Source organism: Somniosus microcephalus, chromosome 17 (assembly GCF_052327205.1).
Source record: "Somniosus microcephalus isolate GS21.2 chromosome 17, FLI_Smic_1.0, whole genome shotgun sequence".
NCBI classification, from domain to species: Eukaryota; Metazoa; Chordata; class Chondrichthyes; order Squaliformes; family Somniosidae; genus Somniosus; species Somniosus microcephalus.
This window is the reverse complement of record NC_141003.1, coordinates 38,654,702-38,670,909: the sequence shown is the minus strand read 5'-3', so window position 1 is coordinate 38,670,909 and position 16,208 is coordinate 38,654,702. Positions and strand designations below refer to the sequence as shown.

The following is a 16,208-nucleotide window of genomic DNA, read 5'->3' as shown; positions in this document are numbered from 1 at the left end:
TTCGACCTCTGAACCCCTTCGTTCAGAGGAACGGAAGTGCCGGTTTCCCGTGCATGCAGGAAACCAGCACTTCCATTGGGCCTATGGGTGAGTACCCCGTGCGTACTCACCCGTGGAGACCCGAATTTCTGGGCCATTCCCTTTCACTGGGGATTAAATTAACAGTGTTAATCTTCATTTGTTTCAGAAAATGTTTAGTATTTTGTATGTAGTGACAGCATCAAACATGACTAGATGATTTGCAACACAAATCAGATGTGATGTCAAGCTAATCTCCATATTATCTTTATTTGCAATCTGAGTTTCCACTGCACCACTGTGACTTTGTGACACCTTGCTTTCTGGTCTAAATTTACCATTTGATACACTGGCAGAAACAGATATTATCAGCACAGAATAATTATGTATAAGTGTATATATATAATATATATATTGTGTGTGTGTGACTAAGAAAAATGATACCAACAGTATATGAGACACTTGGAGAAATCGGATGTTTACGTAAGGCTTTCATTTATTATACAAATATCCATATTAAAACTTTTGTTTTTGTAAGAATTCATGTAATTCTTATGTTGTTAATTGTAGGGCATCATAAATGTTCCATGTTAGCCATACATTAATTGGTCACCTGGACCAATCAGATCCAGTAATGTCGTATTTACATCTGTTTCTCGTTATTTTCTACTTTTTTGGAATTTTTTTCCCTTTCTCCTCCGTCTCCCAGTGTCCTTCTGACTACCTGTTCTGGAGCCCAACTATAGTCTCATCCTAGGATAGATTCTATTCAAGGTGCCGCTCCAAACTTCCGAGCCCCCCAGCATTTATGGTATGCAGCCCCTTTATGCAAATGAACCCATCCCCAGGATGTGAGACAGGGTCAGTGCCAGGGCAAACTGGTAGGCATGAGTTCTGCCAAGACTTCCAGGAACATTCTCTTTATACCCCTCTTTGTGTTGGTGTTTTGGTTGTTATCAGGTCTAGCTTTTGCTCACTCAAAACACTAACCAGTCCCAATGTCAGTCGTCATTTATCTTTTTCCTCAGTCATCATGCTGCTGTGGTAGTCGGGAAAATTTAGCCGCTGTTGTACAGTACTAGTAAAGTGTAATGCTATTACTCACAGCTTCTGGGCTATTTGACAGATTTCAGTCAGTACATCGGTAAACCAACATTTCAATTATCTATCAGCTTGTTTTCTAATGTTCTTTTCACCCTGTTGTCTCCTGAGAGCACCAACTTTCACTGGGTTATGGTTGCATAGACACTGCCCCTCCCTGGCACTTTGCCAAAGTGACCTCCTTCATTTTGGCTTTTTTAAAAATCGTGCCAGACATTACAGTTGAACTTGATTTGTCTTTAACCAATGTCCACCTGTGCTTTCCATCAGGGACTACTGGATAAAAGAAAGGAAGATTTGTATTTCTATAGTGCTTTCCACAACCTCAGGACGTCCCAAAATGCTTCACAGCCAATGAAGTGTAGTTACTAATGTAGGAAACGTAGCAGCCAATTTGCGCACAGTAAGGGCCGACAAACTGCAGTGAAATAAATGACCAGATCATCTGTTTTGGTAATGTTGGGTGAGGGAAAATATTGGCCAGGAGACCGGGGAGAACTCCCCTGCTATTCTTCGAAAAGTGCCGTGGGATCTTTGACGTCCACCAGAGAGGGCAGACGGGGTCTCGGTTTAACGTCTCATCTGAAAGATGGCACCTCCAACAATGCAGCACTCCCTCAGTACTGCACTGAAGTGCCAGCCTAGATTATGTGCTCATGTCTCTGGAGTGGGCCTCCGAGGCGAGAGAATGCTACCACTGAGTTACCGCTGACACTTAGGGTCTTTAACAATTTAAATGCCTGATTTTTTTTAAAAAAAGGAAAATTGTTATTGGGTATGTTTTCCCTTGGCCTTTCATCTGAATTATAACGTTGATTTTTCCACTCTGGAGAAAAATATACTGCTCTGTTTAAGAGAATGTGTGGAGGTCAGGCTCTGCATTCTAAAAAAGAATGCATCATAAGATTGTGAAACCTCAAATTTTATTTTTAATATGGCAGATGGATTAATCACTTGAGCCACATTATCTCCTCAAACAAGAAACCTAGGAGGTTGATAACCTGGATGTATATTTAATACTTGACGCTAACTGAAGCTACCCCTTATACTTTATTTTGATTATGGAGGAATCATTAGCAATATTCTAACTTCTGCAAATTTATGTGCAGTAACTACATCAAAGTAGCTTTGGCTTTAACCATTTTGCATACTGTAACTTTTGAAATTTTCAGCCTCTATGTCTTTATCTGATCAAATTAATTAATTTTTAAGAGAAGAATTAGCCTGGGACTTGACGCATGAGTTATCAGTGATATTAGCAGCATCTTAAAAATTCTGATCGGCGAGTCAGTGTGAAAAATATAAAAAAGTCAATAAGTTACATTCATCGACACATTTGATCTTCTGAGATGTGACATATGGACATCAACATTGGAATCATACTCCATTGTACTTACTGAAAAAGACTATTGCTTTATAGATGAAGTGACTTCAAAGCTGTTGAAAATATGTCAAGATAGATCTCGCAGTGCTAAGGTCACCAATTTATTACTAGGATGGTTTGCCTGGAGATTGCGTAAGATCTTCTGAATAAGATGGATAAGCCAGTCACTAAGCTCAGGAAGCATAGAAAGCAACTGTGATACAGCTACACGTAGGGGAAAAAAAAGAAAATTGATTGGAGTTCAAAATTGGTCTAGGGATGCTGTGATTGTCATGGAACTATTCCTTTTATTATAGACCATGACCTCAATTTCTGAACCCATGACTAACGGAAACCTTTTATTTTTCTGAAGTTACCATCCCAATCAATACCAAGCTGCTTCACCTATCATTCTACTCTTCTGAGCTACACCAGACTAGTGTTCCAAATGAATTTTATGATGTATTAACAGTGTTATCAGTTTCTGTTTATAATGAAGCAGGATAGGCGCACCAACGTCAGTGTTCTTGCTCAGGCCAACATCCCCAGCATCGAAGCTTTGACAACGCTCGCCTGATACGAGACTCCCAAAACAAGCGCGCTACTCTGAGCTCCGGCACGGCAAGAGAGCCCCAGGTGGGCAGAGGAAACGCTTCAAGGACACCCTCAAAGCCTCCTTGAAAAAGTGTAACATCCCCACCGACACCTGGGAATCCCTGGCCCAAGACCGCACAAAGTGGAGGAGAAGCATCCGGGAAGGCGCCGAACACCTTGAGTCTCTTCGCCGGGAGCAAGCAGAAGCCAAGCGCAAGGAGTGAATGTCAACCCAAGCACCCCAGCCACCCGCCCCTTCAACCACTGTCTGCCCCACCTGTGACCTCATCCTGCAAACTCATTTTTAATGTGGAAGCAAATCATCCTCGGTTCCGAGGGACTGCCTAAGAGAGATAATGAAGTGAATACTTGGAAATTACATTAGAAATGTTTTCCCTTAAGTCAATTAATGAAATGTCCTAGTTTGATACTCATACTGCTGTGCTTTGATAAGGGCCATGGTCACTTAACAACAGCTTCTTTAGCAAATGGTATAATACAGCTTTCTCCGTGCTGCAATCAAGATGAAATGAGACAGGATGATTTAAAGGGTGGTCATAAAGATCCTGGGCCAAGTCTTGCTGGAGCGGGGCATCTCGTCGCAAGTGTTGTAAGATTTTTTTCTGCGCCCTTCAGCTCAAATCTTTTTTGTGCCTTAACTTGCTGGAAAGTGCGAACTGACAATGGTGCGGCGAGGCAACAGAGCATCTGGGACCTGAGTGCACAACGGGACCAACAGTGTGTCTCTTTAACCCATGCGGTTTAAGGATTGAGAAAGAAACAGGAACGATGGAGAAGGAGGGTAGAATCGTAGAAAGTTACAGCACAGAAGGAGGCCATTTCAGCCCATTGTGTGCACGCCAGCCGACAAAGAGCTATCCAGCCTAATCTCACTTTCCAGCTCTTGGTCCGTAGCCCTGCAGGTTACAGCATCCCAAGTGCACATCCAAGTACTTTTAAATGTGGTTAGGGTTCCTGCCTCTACCATCCTTTCAGGCAGTGAGTTCCAGACCCCCACAACCCTCTGGGTGAAGAAATTTCCCCTCAAATCCCCTCTAAACCTTCTACCAATTACTTTAAGTCTGTGCCCCCCTGGTTTTTGACTCCTCTGCTAAGGGAAATAGGTCCTTTCTATCCACTTTATCTGTGCCTCTCGTAATTTTATACACCTCAATAAGGTCTCCCCTCAGCCCCCTCTGTTCCAAGGAAAACAGACCCAGCCTATCCAGTCTTTCCTCATAGCTAAGATTCTCTACTCCCGGCAATATCCTTGTAAATCTCCTCTGTACCCTCTCTAGTGCAATCACATCTTTCCTGTAATGTGGTGACCAGAAATGCACGCAGTACTCTAGCTGAGGCCTAACTAGTGTTTTGTACAGTTGAAGCATAACCCCCCCTGCTCTTGTATTCTGTGCCACGGCTAATAAAGGCAAGCATTCCGTATGCCTTCTTAACCACCTTATCTACCTGGCCTGCTACCTTCAGGGATCTGTGGACATGCACTCCAAGGCCTCTTTGTTCCTCTACACTTCTCAGTGTCCTACCATTTAATGTGTATTCCCTTTCCTTGTTAGCCCTCCCCAAATGCATTAGAGCCAAATCAGAGCCAGAAAGGGAAAGAAAGACCGTATTAAGAAAGAGAGAAAAAAGAGTCAGAAAGGAAAAGTAAGTAAAAAATGTAAAAATTTTCTATGCTTTGATTTAATTAATTTTCTGTTTATAAAGCATAGCATTATTAGTCAGACCCAAGTAGTTACCTGATATCAGTCACGAACAGATACCTGGTTTTATCTATGTTGTGTGGATGAGAGTCACATGTAGGCCAGACCAGGTAGGGAAGGCAGGTCCCCTTCCCTCAACAAGTTGGGTTTTTACAATAATCCAGCAGCTTTTATGATCATTTTTCTCCCTTGCTATCCCACAAATTACCAGATTTATTGATTAAATTTCACAACTTGCCATGATGGGATTTGAACTCACCATTGTACCATACCAAAGATATATACAAACTGTCCTGCAATTTCCACTAAGTTGAGACAGCAACTTTCCAGTGGTGAAGGGTCTAAAGTATTCACAGTATGCATTATAATCAAGAACCGTCTGTAGACTCAAAAGAAGTGTGGTTGCTATGACTACTAAAGAAAACACAACCTGTGCAATCAGCCAAATAGGTTGTAAATGCTGGAAAAATAATAGAACAAAATAATAATGTGTGGGCATTGCATTTCATTTTGCACAATACTTTCAAAAACTCTGTTCCTGAGTGATGCCTCAAAACTCCCAGGATATACATTTCACAAACTAATTAGTGCGCTATACACAGGTATAACACACCTCCTTTCATATAGGCCCACCTCAAGAGAGTTGACCCTTTCTGCTGCGCAGCAACTCATAAGAGAGCTAAAACTTTTTTTTACCTTTAACTTTGGCATTAACTCACTTATTTTGAATTACCAACATTACCCTGTAGCTTAACTTTTAACATTCCCAGTACTCACCTGAACCAGCTCCTGAGAATATCTGCCTCATAGCTCTTATTAAATAACCAGCTTCAGTCAGTCTTACTCCTTTGATATTCTGCAAATCATTCTATATTTCACTCAGCTAAGGAGGTGGTATCATCGATCTCTTCCTACATCCAGGTATGAAGGGCTACTTTGGTGCAGGAAGTTAGATTATATTGTAACAATGTGGAAAGCTGCCCAGGTATATCCTGTCCACAAAAGAAGGACAAATCCAATCCAGCCAATTACCACCCCATCAGTCTACTCTCAATCATCAGCAAAGTAATGGAAGGTGGCATCAATAGTGCTATCAAGCGGCACTTACTCACCAATAACCTGCTCACTGATGCGCAGTTTGGGTTCTGCCATTACCACTCGGCTCCAGACCTCATTACAGCCTTGGTCCAAACATGGACAAAGGAGCTGAATTCCAAAGGTGAGGTGAGAGTGACTGCCTTTGACATCAAGGCAGCATTTGACCTAGTGTGGCATCAAGGAGCCTTAGTAAAACTGAAGTCAATGGGAATCAGGGGGGAAACGCTCCACTGGCTGGAGTCATACCTAGCACAAAGGAAGATGGTTGTGGTGATTGGAGGTCAATCATCACAGCCCCAGGACATCGCTGCAGGAGTTCCTCAGGGCAGTGTCCTAGGCCCGACCATCTTCAGCTGCTTCATCAATGACCTTCCCTCCAACATAAGGTCAGAAATGGGGATGTTTGCTGATGACTGCACAGTGTTCTGTGCCATTGACAACTCCTCAGATAATGAAGCAGTCCATGCCCGCATGCAACAAGACCTGGATGACGTTCAGGCTTGGGCTGATAAGTGGCAGGTAACATTCGCGCCACACAAGTGCCAGGCAATGACTATCTCCAACAAGCGAGAGTTGAACCATTGCCCCTTGACATTCAACGGCATTACCATCGCTGAATCCCCCACCATCAACATCCTGGGGGTCACCATTGACCAGAAACTTAACTGGACCAACCACATAAATACTATGGCAATAAGAGCTGTACCATCTAGAAGGACAAGGACAGCAGGCGCACCACCACCTCCAAGTTCCCCTCCAAATCACACACCATCCTGACTTGGAAGTATATCGCTGTTCTTTCATTGTCGCTGGGCAAAATCCTGGAACTCCCTCCCTAACAGCACTGTGGGAGTATCTTCACCACACGGACTACAGCGGCTCAAGAAGGCGGCTCACTACTGCCTTCTCAATGGCCATTAGGGATGGGCAATAAATGCTGGCCTTGCCAGCAACGCCCACATCCCATAAACGAATAAGAAAAAAAATACTCTTAGTGCATTGAGAATGTGTTAAATGTGAGTTCAGCTTTCTTGCATTTGTTTTAATGTACTTTCTGGCAATTACAGCTTTACTGTGTATGCTTTCTGCAAGATTGAGTCCAATAAGACCAACACATACTGAGTAGTAATCAACCAGAAAACAGCTGCAATAATGGTGCAGAATCACCTATAACTAGCAAATGGCCACTTTACCAGTATAAATAGGACAAGGTGGAACAGTTCAGCTTTCGATCATGTTATATTGAGTGGTCCTGGAGTGAGAATCCAGACTGTACAAAGCCCAGTTTACTGAGTAGGCTCTGCATGTTATGATAAATGATCTGATGACACAGCAAAGGATGGAAGAACAACCCACTGATATACAATGTTGCACCACACATAGGAGGCAATCAAGCAGGCACTGGACATGATTTCACCCAACTGCCACACATGGGAAAGTGTGAGCAAGAAGGTGTCTGACATGAAAAAAAAATGCAGAGGTGACCAATAAGGATGAATGTGAATAATCTGAGTCAGCCATATATGGGTATTAATGTATATTGCAGGTGTCAAACGGGTTTGTTTGACCAGCTGTACAAATAGTATACTTAACCTGAATTTATCCACTGATGTGGTAGAACTGCAGCTCAAAGGAAACTAATGAAGATTGTTGAGAAGTATCAGAACAGGCTATCTAAGAACAACATCCAAAGTACTATGCATAACGTGGCCTGCAATAAGTGAGCGTGGCACAGCAGAAAAAAAAATCACTTGCATGGTTTGAGGAGGCCATATTGAAAATCATAGCTTTGGAAGGCTGTAGAGGGCTTGAATGCTGCACAACCTGGAAAAAATGACAACACTCCTGGTTTGACCAATTCTTTCTATTTACATATATTAGCCAAGCCAATGCATGTGGCGTGGTTAATTTATGAAGTGCAGCAACATCATGCCTAACTACACTCATACACATCATGCACCATAGAAATGTCACCATCCCATAAGGAGCAAGCTGAACATTTGGGAATATATTGCATTTTGCATCACAATTTGAAGCAGAGACTTGCTCACATGTACACACTTCAGATGCTTTCTGTGAATTAGAGGAGGAAACATAATATGTGCCACACCTCATGGGTTTGGAAGGGACAGAGCTGAAGACTAAAGACAAGCTGTTGCTGCTGGGCAGAGGCCTCGCTTGACCAGCACCACCCCCCACGCCACCCCAACCCACCCCACTGCTGTGTTGCATCATGATTCAATGCAATAGAGGTTGTTTTTCAAATGGGAATGTGTCTCCTTGTAAAACACACAAGAAGCAGGTGTGGTTAGTGTTGTCACGTCTTTACGGTCCAAACTGCAAGATGCAATAAACCCTGTGGTCACTGTGCAAGGGGGCAAACTTGGGACAACCATGACTTGCTGAATCATGATTCCTGGAGCATGGAATCTGTAGTTTGCCCATTGGTACCAAGTACAATTTCTAGGCTCTTGGCAATGACTAGTTCATTGCATTTTTCTCTGGCTGTATTTTGCTGCTATTAATCTCTTTCACAGAATTATCCTCATCATTTGTTGGAAAGCCTTTACAACTTCATTCACATCCTCCAGCCCTTGGCTAAAGAAACTACTCTCCATATATTGAGGACACCATTCAAAATGTCACAGTGCAACTCAGAAGTCTTGCAGATCTCTCTACTCGAGACTCCATACAACTTTTGAAATGCGTGGTGTGAAATATTCAAATTGGGCTCCTGGATATTGCAGGATACTCAGACTAAGATAGTTGATCTTGTGTGAGGTGGCTATCTGTTTTTGGGGAACAAGTCCGAATACTCCAATGTGCTACAGGAGTCAGCAGACCATGAGAATGATCCCAAATGGTTTAGGCCTGCAAAAACCCGGCACAACTTCCTCTTCTAGCAATAGGGTCAGTAAGACTCTCTGGCCTAGAAATTCGGTGGGCTGCGCCACCAGTTAGCGCCTAAAGAGGGCACTCAGTGGCTTTAGCGCCACTGGACGCGCCTCCCACGATATTTAGCTGGGGCGCCAATGGCGGCGTTAATCTGTTGCGCTGCGCCGCCTCCGATGACGTCATCGGTGTGCACAGCGCCCCGCTACCACCCCAATTGCGATACTTGGCAGCGACCGTCTCTGTGGCGCCATTCGCAAATGGCGCCCGGTTTACGGGGCCTTCCTGTGGCGGCAGTGGCGCAAATTAAGGTGGAGGTGCGGGGCGGCCATTTTTTCGGCGGCCGCCTGCCAGCACCTCCGTCCCCGGCCTCCTGATCGTCCCCCCCCCCCCGTGGCATTGCCGGCTGTTTTCCAAGAGGCCGGCACTTCTCGGTGCCGGGCTCTTTTGCCGGCACTCACGATCTCCGATCGCGCTGGTGCAGGCCCCTCCCCCTTAAGAATGGGAGGAAGGCCTGCAGTACCGCAGCGCGCCGTGCCGCAGCGATATTCAGTTTCAGCGCCCTAAGAGGGACGCGGAGCGCCTCGAGCCTCGCCCCGTGTCCCTCTTGGGGCGCTCAAGCTGAATTTCCGGCGGTCGCTACTGCTCCAAACGCTGCGCTAAATCTGGCGCCCAGGCGAGCTTGGCGCCCCGTTTGCGGCTCCACCCAATTTCTCCCCCTCTGTTTCACGACTTTCCATATTCATGTGAATGATTTACTAACAATACCACTGTGAATCTCAGCACATGAATACAACTGAGAGCTGATACTACTATCTCCTTCTCCCCTTCAATGCTATGCTCACACAGTCTAACAGACCTTCACAAATAATCCTTGCAAACTCATTTTTTGATTCTCCACCCGGGAGCAACGAATATCAGACAACTGGGGAAATTCCTTTATAGGCATAATATCACTCCAACTCACCCATTGTTCTGATATTCACTGTGCCCAGGTGATCCACTGCATCTGGGCACAGACACAGGGGAATTCCCCTTCTATCTGTTGTTTTTTGACATTATAATAGGTGCAGAATGAAGGTATTCCTCCTCCTGTAAAAGGAAGGGGACATACAGTGTTGTCTTACTGGGCTAGGATTGGATCAGCCTCTTTATTGTGTAATGCTGAGGTTCAAGGTACATCTCAATTTTATTTGCAGAAAAATACCAGCAGAATTGAAGGGAATCTTTCCACCTAGATAAGAAAGTCAGATCTGTCCTAGGTCTGGAGGTGGGATGAAGTCTGTGGCTCATATTACGTTTTATTTTTTGATAGCGTTTATAGGCCTTGAGATTTTAGTTACCTTCTTCTCCTCGGACCCCCTCCGCTTTTCCTGGCCACTCAGGCCACATGTCAACTGCAGCGGAGAGGGTGGGCGTGTGATCTGCTCCCAATCCTCCTCTTGCATGCTAGGAGAGCAGCTGATTGACTTTTCTTGCTTGAGTTTCCTTTCCATCCCTTACCCCTGTGTGGAAGCACCAGACCTCTTCAGCAAATTTCTGACACTCCATGGTGTTGTGAATTAGAGCTTCAATCCCGTTTGCTACCATACTGCTGACCTTGGATCTTAGAGACCTGTTCTAAACCCAATAGTACTGGCGTATTGAAACTCACTTTGTTAAAAATGCTGCGCTGCTGATTTGTTATCATAAATAATAAGCATGGCTTATTATTTCCTACATCCTTATAACCTGTAAATGAGATGAGTAAAGCCTTAAGCAACATGGCAGTATCTAATATATATAAAATCCACTATTTCTTTGTGTATGATTTGGAAGTGTGAGTATTCCACTACTCAGCTGATTTTTTCCCCCATTGCTGTGGTTTGTGTACTGCGCTAAAGTCTTACTCATTGGAAGACAAAAAATGGGACAATAATGAATGAATGGTATTGAACTGGCTAAGGCGAGGCTGAAAGAGATTTGGGTGCAATAGTAGACTCATCACTGGCCTTTGTCCAGTCATTGCAGAGCAACAAATAACAAAGCAAAAAGAATGCTGGCCTTTATTGCCAAGTCAATAGAGCTGCAGTTTGACATATTCATGTTGCAGTTATATAGTGCACTGATCAAGCTGCACCTTGATTACTGTTTTCAGTTCTGGTCACTCACTGAGGCACAACAGAAACATCTAAATTATAGAAATAAATGCAGAGAGGGGCCACAAGTCCCAACCCTAGTGTCAGAGGACTGAGTTATGAGGAAAGGTTCTGAAGACCTGAACTCTTCAGCCGTGAAAGAAGATAGGACCTTGTAAAGGTATCTATCTCTATATATAAAAAAGGATCGTGGTGTCTGTGTGCCTGTCTGTGTGTATGTCCGGGCTTCACTCAACAAGTTATAGAGCGTACCTACACATATGTTATATCAAAAGAAAGGTTATGATTAGGGGAGTGTCATAGGCGTATTTACTTTTAAAAAACGTTCAAAAGACGGACAAAATCCGCTGATTAGCGGTTGGCCAATCATACGGGGGAATCCGCTCATTAGCATTGAGTGACGTGAAGGTTGACCAATCCTACAGGGGGAGCGCGCTGCGTCACAGGGGGCGTTTCATGGCGTGTGTGGGCGGGGCCTAATCCTTCAACCTGCCGTTAGTGCGGCCATTGTTAGTTTGGGCGTGTTGCTAACTCTGCCTCTGTCTGACCATGGGCCCCAGTCGCACCCTCACCCTCCTCCTCCTCCTCCGCTTTCTCCCCTCTCTCCTGTCACCCTGGCCTCTCCCCCGGGGCATCGTGGCCGCTTTCGGAGTAGCCTGTGTAGGACAGATTTACAGGTGAGGAGGGTGTTTGTTGTTCACGTTGGGCGGCGGTTCGGAGCGGCAGCTCATCTCGGGTGACTCGGGCCGGGCCTCAGGTGCTATGCCGCCCACGGGGTCTCCGGGGCGGCGGGACGCAGCGCGAGCTCAGCTGGGGTGACTTGGGCTGGGCCTCTTCCTCTCTTTCCCTCACTCTCTGCTTCTCTCTCTCTCTCCTTCCCTCTCTCTCTCCTTCCCTCTCTCTCTCTCTATCTCTCTCTCCTTCCCTCTCTATCTCTCTCTCCTTACATCTCTCTCTCCTTCCCCGCAATGTCAATCAACAAGGCACAGGGGCAGACTTTGCACCGGCACCGCTGGGCACTCCAGCTAGTTTAAGATAAATAGGATAGGAAAGGTTCATCCTCATCACTTTTTTCAAGTTAAACCAGAATTGTAGAACAAGGGGACATCAGTACAAACTGGTAAAAGATAAGCTCAAGACTAATGTCAGGCAACACTTCTTCAAGCAAAAAGTGATTAATATTGGAATGACCTTCTAGGTAGGATGATGGAGGCACAAACTTTGAAATAATTCAAGAGGCAGTGGATGCTGTGGAAGGATGAGCTGAATTCCCTCCCGTGTCTGTACATAGCTTTGTAACAGCTGCATAAGTTAAACATTTTAAAAACAGTGATGTTTTGTCCAGTTTCATGGCCTGCCAATGTCTGTTGAGGCTGAGAATAGCCAATAGTTGGAGCGGAGAGGATATAAAATGTTTTTCAAGAATAGACCTATGAAGAGAGGTAGAGTAGTTGTACTATTATTAAAGAAGGATGTAACAGCTATAGAAAAGACAGATTTCACAACATAAGGGGAAAGGTTAAAAATAAATTATTAATTGCTAATGGCTATAGATTACCAACTATCTGTGATTTTGCCACATTCCTTTGTAGACTGGAGCAGGTGTAATATAATTCCACTTATTGGATCAGTCAGTAATCAAGCCCATGTTGAAAGGTAATGGATGGGCCTCATGTGAAATATTTGTAAAGTTAGTGATGCAGCCCAGAATAGGATTTGTTTGGTATTGTAGAACTTATTAATTTGTCTAAAACTTTGTGGACATATGAAATTGGTTATCTTTGCCAAATAGTACTGTGTTATTCTGTTTTATGGCAATGGTCTATATAGCACATCAAAGATACAGCACCAATAAATGCAACACAAAAATTGCGTTCTGTAAATAAACAAGAAATAAATCTGACTTACAGGCCTGGATTTTACAGGGCCTATGACTGCATACGCGACCATAAGTGCCCCACAAGTTCCGGGTTTCCACATGCACGAAAACAGGCTACTTGCAATCTGTCAAGTTTCAGCTCGACAGATCATCCGCATGTGCAGGAAATGGACATTCGCTGGCGGCGATTACCGCCCAGCGAATGCCCGTGAAACCCTTACGCCTGGTAAAAGCAGGCTTAGGGGTCTTCTTTTACCAGAGAAAGGGTGAAAATAAATAGTAAAATTTAAAAAAAATCATTTAAACATTTAAAAATCTTTAAAAATTAGTTGAGATTATATTTGGCCCTTTTAAAAATGTTTACATTTATTTTTCAAAAATTACATTTTTGTTTTAAATTGTATTTTTATTAATTTTAAACCTGTAGTGATTTATTTTTATTTAGGTTGTGTGGAAGTGTGTTTTTTATGTCATTCCTTATATGTTTATGGGGATTCCGTAACGTAAATGGAATGCCATAGGCATAATGGGAATCCCCCTTTTTTGATTGGTTGGGCCGGCCCACGTGATCCCAGGGACGCTTGCGAACCGCCTGCACCCCTGGGATACGTGGGCCTCTACGGAGGCGTACTCCTGCAGGACTGCAAAAGTCCAAGGATACAGAGGCACCAGGCAGGTGTGAACTTTTCTTGTGGATCAGAGGCATTTGCCCACTGGAAGCCTCCAACCGCAATGTCAGGGCCATTATGTATTTTTTGAAATATTGCATATGTATACTGATGTAAAAAGACTACTGAATGCTTGGTTTGAGTATAAAACAAGGCTTTAATCAACTGTTTCAAAACCATGAGATTTCTAGTTACATCACTAGTTCCTGGTTACAGAAACATCCTGAGCAAGCTGGGCCCACGCCCGAGTATTTATACTCCTTGGATGGCGCCACCAGCTGGCCGCCCAGTGTTACTTCATGAGTTATTTCTTCATGAATGATGAGATTCATGACATATACCACAGATAACAAAACATTTATTTTGTCAGAGTGAAGAAAACTACTTTGAATGCTTATTTGTGACAGTATAACATAATCAGATAAAAATATTTAAACCTCCTTTTGTGATATTTTGCAGGAATCAGAAACAAAGAAAGACGACCAGACTCTGGACATAAGGTTGTCTCCGTCATTGGACAGTTTCCCTCTAGAAGAGGAGGACAATCCTTATGAATTCTTGGCTACAGCAGTCACCAAGAAACCCCGTTCATTGGAAATATCCAGGGTGTCTTCAGGAATAACAGGTATTGGAACTTGGGAGCCATTGGGTTTTTGTATTTTGCTTTCAACTCCTGGACTTGGGTTCAAAGTTAGCTGAGATAAATATAGGGGGGAATGAGGTGGTACTGGTGAAACACCGCTCGGACATCAGCTCCTCAGGCACTGCACGCACCTGCACCCCACTGAGCTGATCTGACTTGATAATACAAGGTTAGCTCATTTAAATATTTTTGAGAGATTTCTGGCACTTGGTGCATGATGGGTTGGAGCACCAATATGGTCAGAATGTCAGATGACAGCAGATAGAAACATAGAAAAATAGGAGCAGGAGTAGGCCATTTGGCCCTTCGAGCCTGTTCCACCATTCAATGTGATCATGGCTGATCCTCTCTCAATACCATATTCCTGCTCTCTCCCCATACCCCTTGACGCATTTTGTGTCTAGAAATCTGTTGTGTCTCAAGGGTTTTTTATACCCTTACCTAAATAACAATTAACTAAACTCTCCCCCCCGGAGTCCTTCTTAACGGCCATTTTATTTACAATGTGCTTCTTCACTCAATGCACTACATTTCCCATAGTGCATTGCAAATCACCACTACGGCATCCCATGTGGGACAATTCTAATACACATTCAAAATACACAACATATTTCCTCCCCCTTAAAATAGAATGACCACAAAACAGAATAACTGAAAATGACTATAACTTTGGAAGAGAGGGTAGACTGCCTCTACATTCCGCTAACCCTGGGGATTATTCTGCCCCATGCACACAAGTTAGCACTAACTAACTAAGGCGCTCTGGAGGCTGCCTTTCTCTTTGGGGGTAACGCCTAGTCTCAGGAGCAGGCTCTGGCTGGCTCTCCCGTGACCCTGCAGGCGTGGCTTCCTCCCTCGATGGCACAAGAGTGGATGGTGCCACCGTCTCAGGGTTGGACGACCAGTCCCTGCTGGAGCCCCCAGCAGGTCCTTGATCCTCTGTTTCTTGGGTTACCTGTGGCGACTGTCTTGGCAGTAACTGGTCTACATCCCGTCTCCATGTTCGGTCGTTTCCGGTGTGGACTCGATATGAAATGGGGCCCGTCTTTTGAATGACCGTAGCCGGGACCCACCACTCCGGGGTGGTGTAGTTACGTGCGAGGACTTTGCCCCCCACCACAAAGTGTCGTTCTTTGGACCTCTGAGCTCGTCTGCTGACTTGATCCTGCTGATTGGCGTGCACCACTGCTTCTGTGGACGTTGGCCTCAGCAGGTCAAGGCGTGTCCGTAGCTGCCTTCCCATGATTAGGTAAGCAGGAGATGCTCCAGTCGTAGCATGAGGTGTGTTTCAGTATTTCAGCAAGAAAGCATTAAGGCGCTGCTTTAGAGGAGCATCACTTCTTGCCGCTTTCAACGCGCGTTTCAGCGTTCTAACAAATCCCTCCACCAATCCATACATGGATGGATGATAAGGTGCGGAGAACGTGTGCTGGATTCCATTGCTCTTGAGGAACTCCTCCATCTCCTGGGATGTGAACTGTGTTCCATTGTCGGTTACGATCTGCTCCGGCAGACCAAATCGCCCGAACATCTCTGAGTCTCGATGGTTTTCTCCGTAGTGGTAGTGGACATTACTGCAACCTCTGGCCATTTGGAATGGGAGTCCACCGCGACCAGGAACATCGCTCCTTCCACTGGTCCTGCGAAGTCCAGATGGATCCGTTGCCACGGTGTCGCCGGCCATTCCCATGGATGCAGCGACGCTGCTCTTGGCGTATTCCTGGTTGTCTCGCATGATGGGCATGATTTTGCTTCAACTTCAATTTCATGATCCAGATCGGGCCACCAGAAGTAGCTTTGTGTCAGCTCCTTCATCCGGACAATACCACAATGTCCTGAGTGCAGCTCGTTGAGGACATGTTTCCGCATCTTTGGTGGTATGATCACTCGCATGCCCCAAAGGAGGCATCCTGACGTGACAGACAACTCCTTCCCTCTTGACAGGTAAGGTTGGAGCTCAGGTGGTGCGTCTGACACCCGTGATCCGTCTCCTCGCATCACCCGATCCAGCACCTTGGATAGCGTAGGGTCCACTCTGGTCTCTTTCTTGACCTGCCGGGCCGTGACAGGGGCATTGCTCACCATGTCAAAGT

General features: G+C 44.8%; 1 protein-coding gene across 1 annotated transcript in view; it reads left to right on the top strand.

The window, feature by feature from the left end:
• The first annotated feature begins 4,648 nt into the window (after window positions 1-4,648).
• Window positions 4,649-16,208, top strand: part of LOC147105657 (ankyrin repeat and sterile alpha motif domain-containing protein 1B-like) — a 132,027-nt gene continuing 120,467 nt past the window's right edge. Inside the window, exons 1-2 of the transcript XR_015081546.1 lie at window positions 4,649-4,741; window positions 13,932-14,097. The gene's annotated coding sequence lies outside the window, so the exon portion shown is untranslated. The remainder of the gene's footprint in view (window positions 4,742-13,931; window positions 14,098-16,208) is intronic.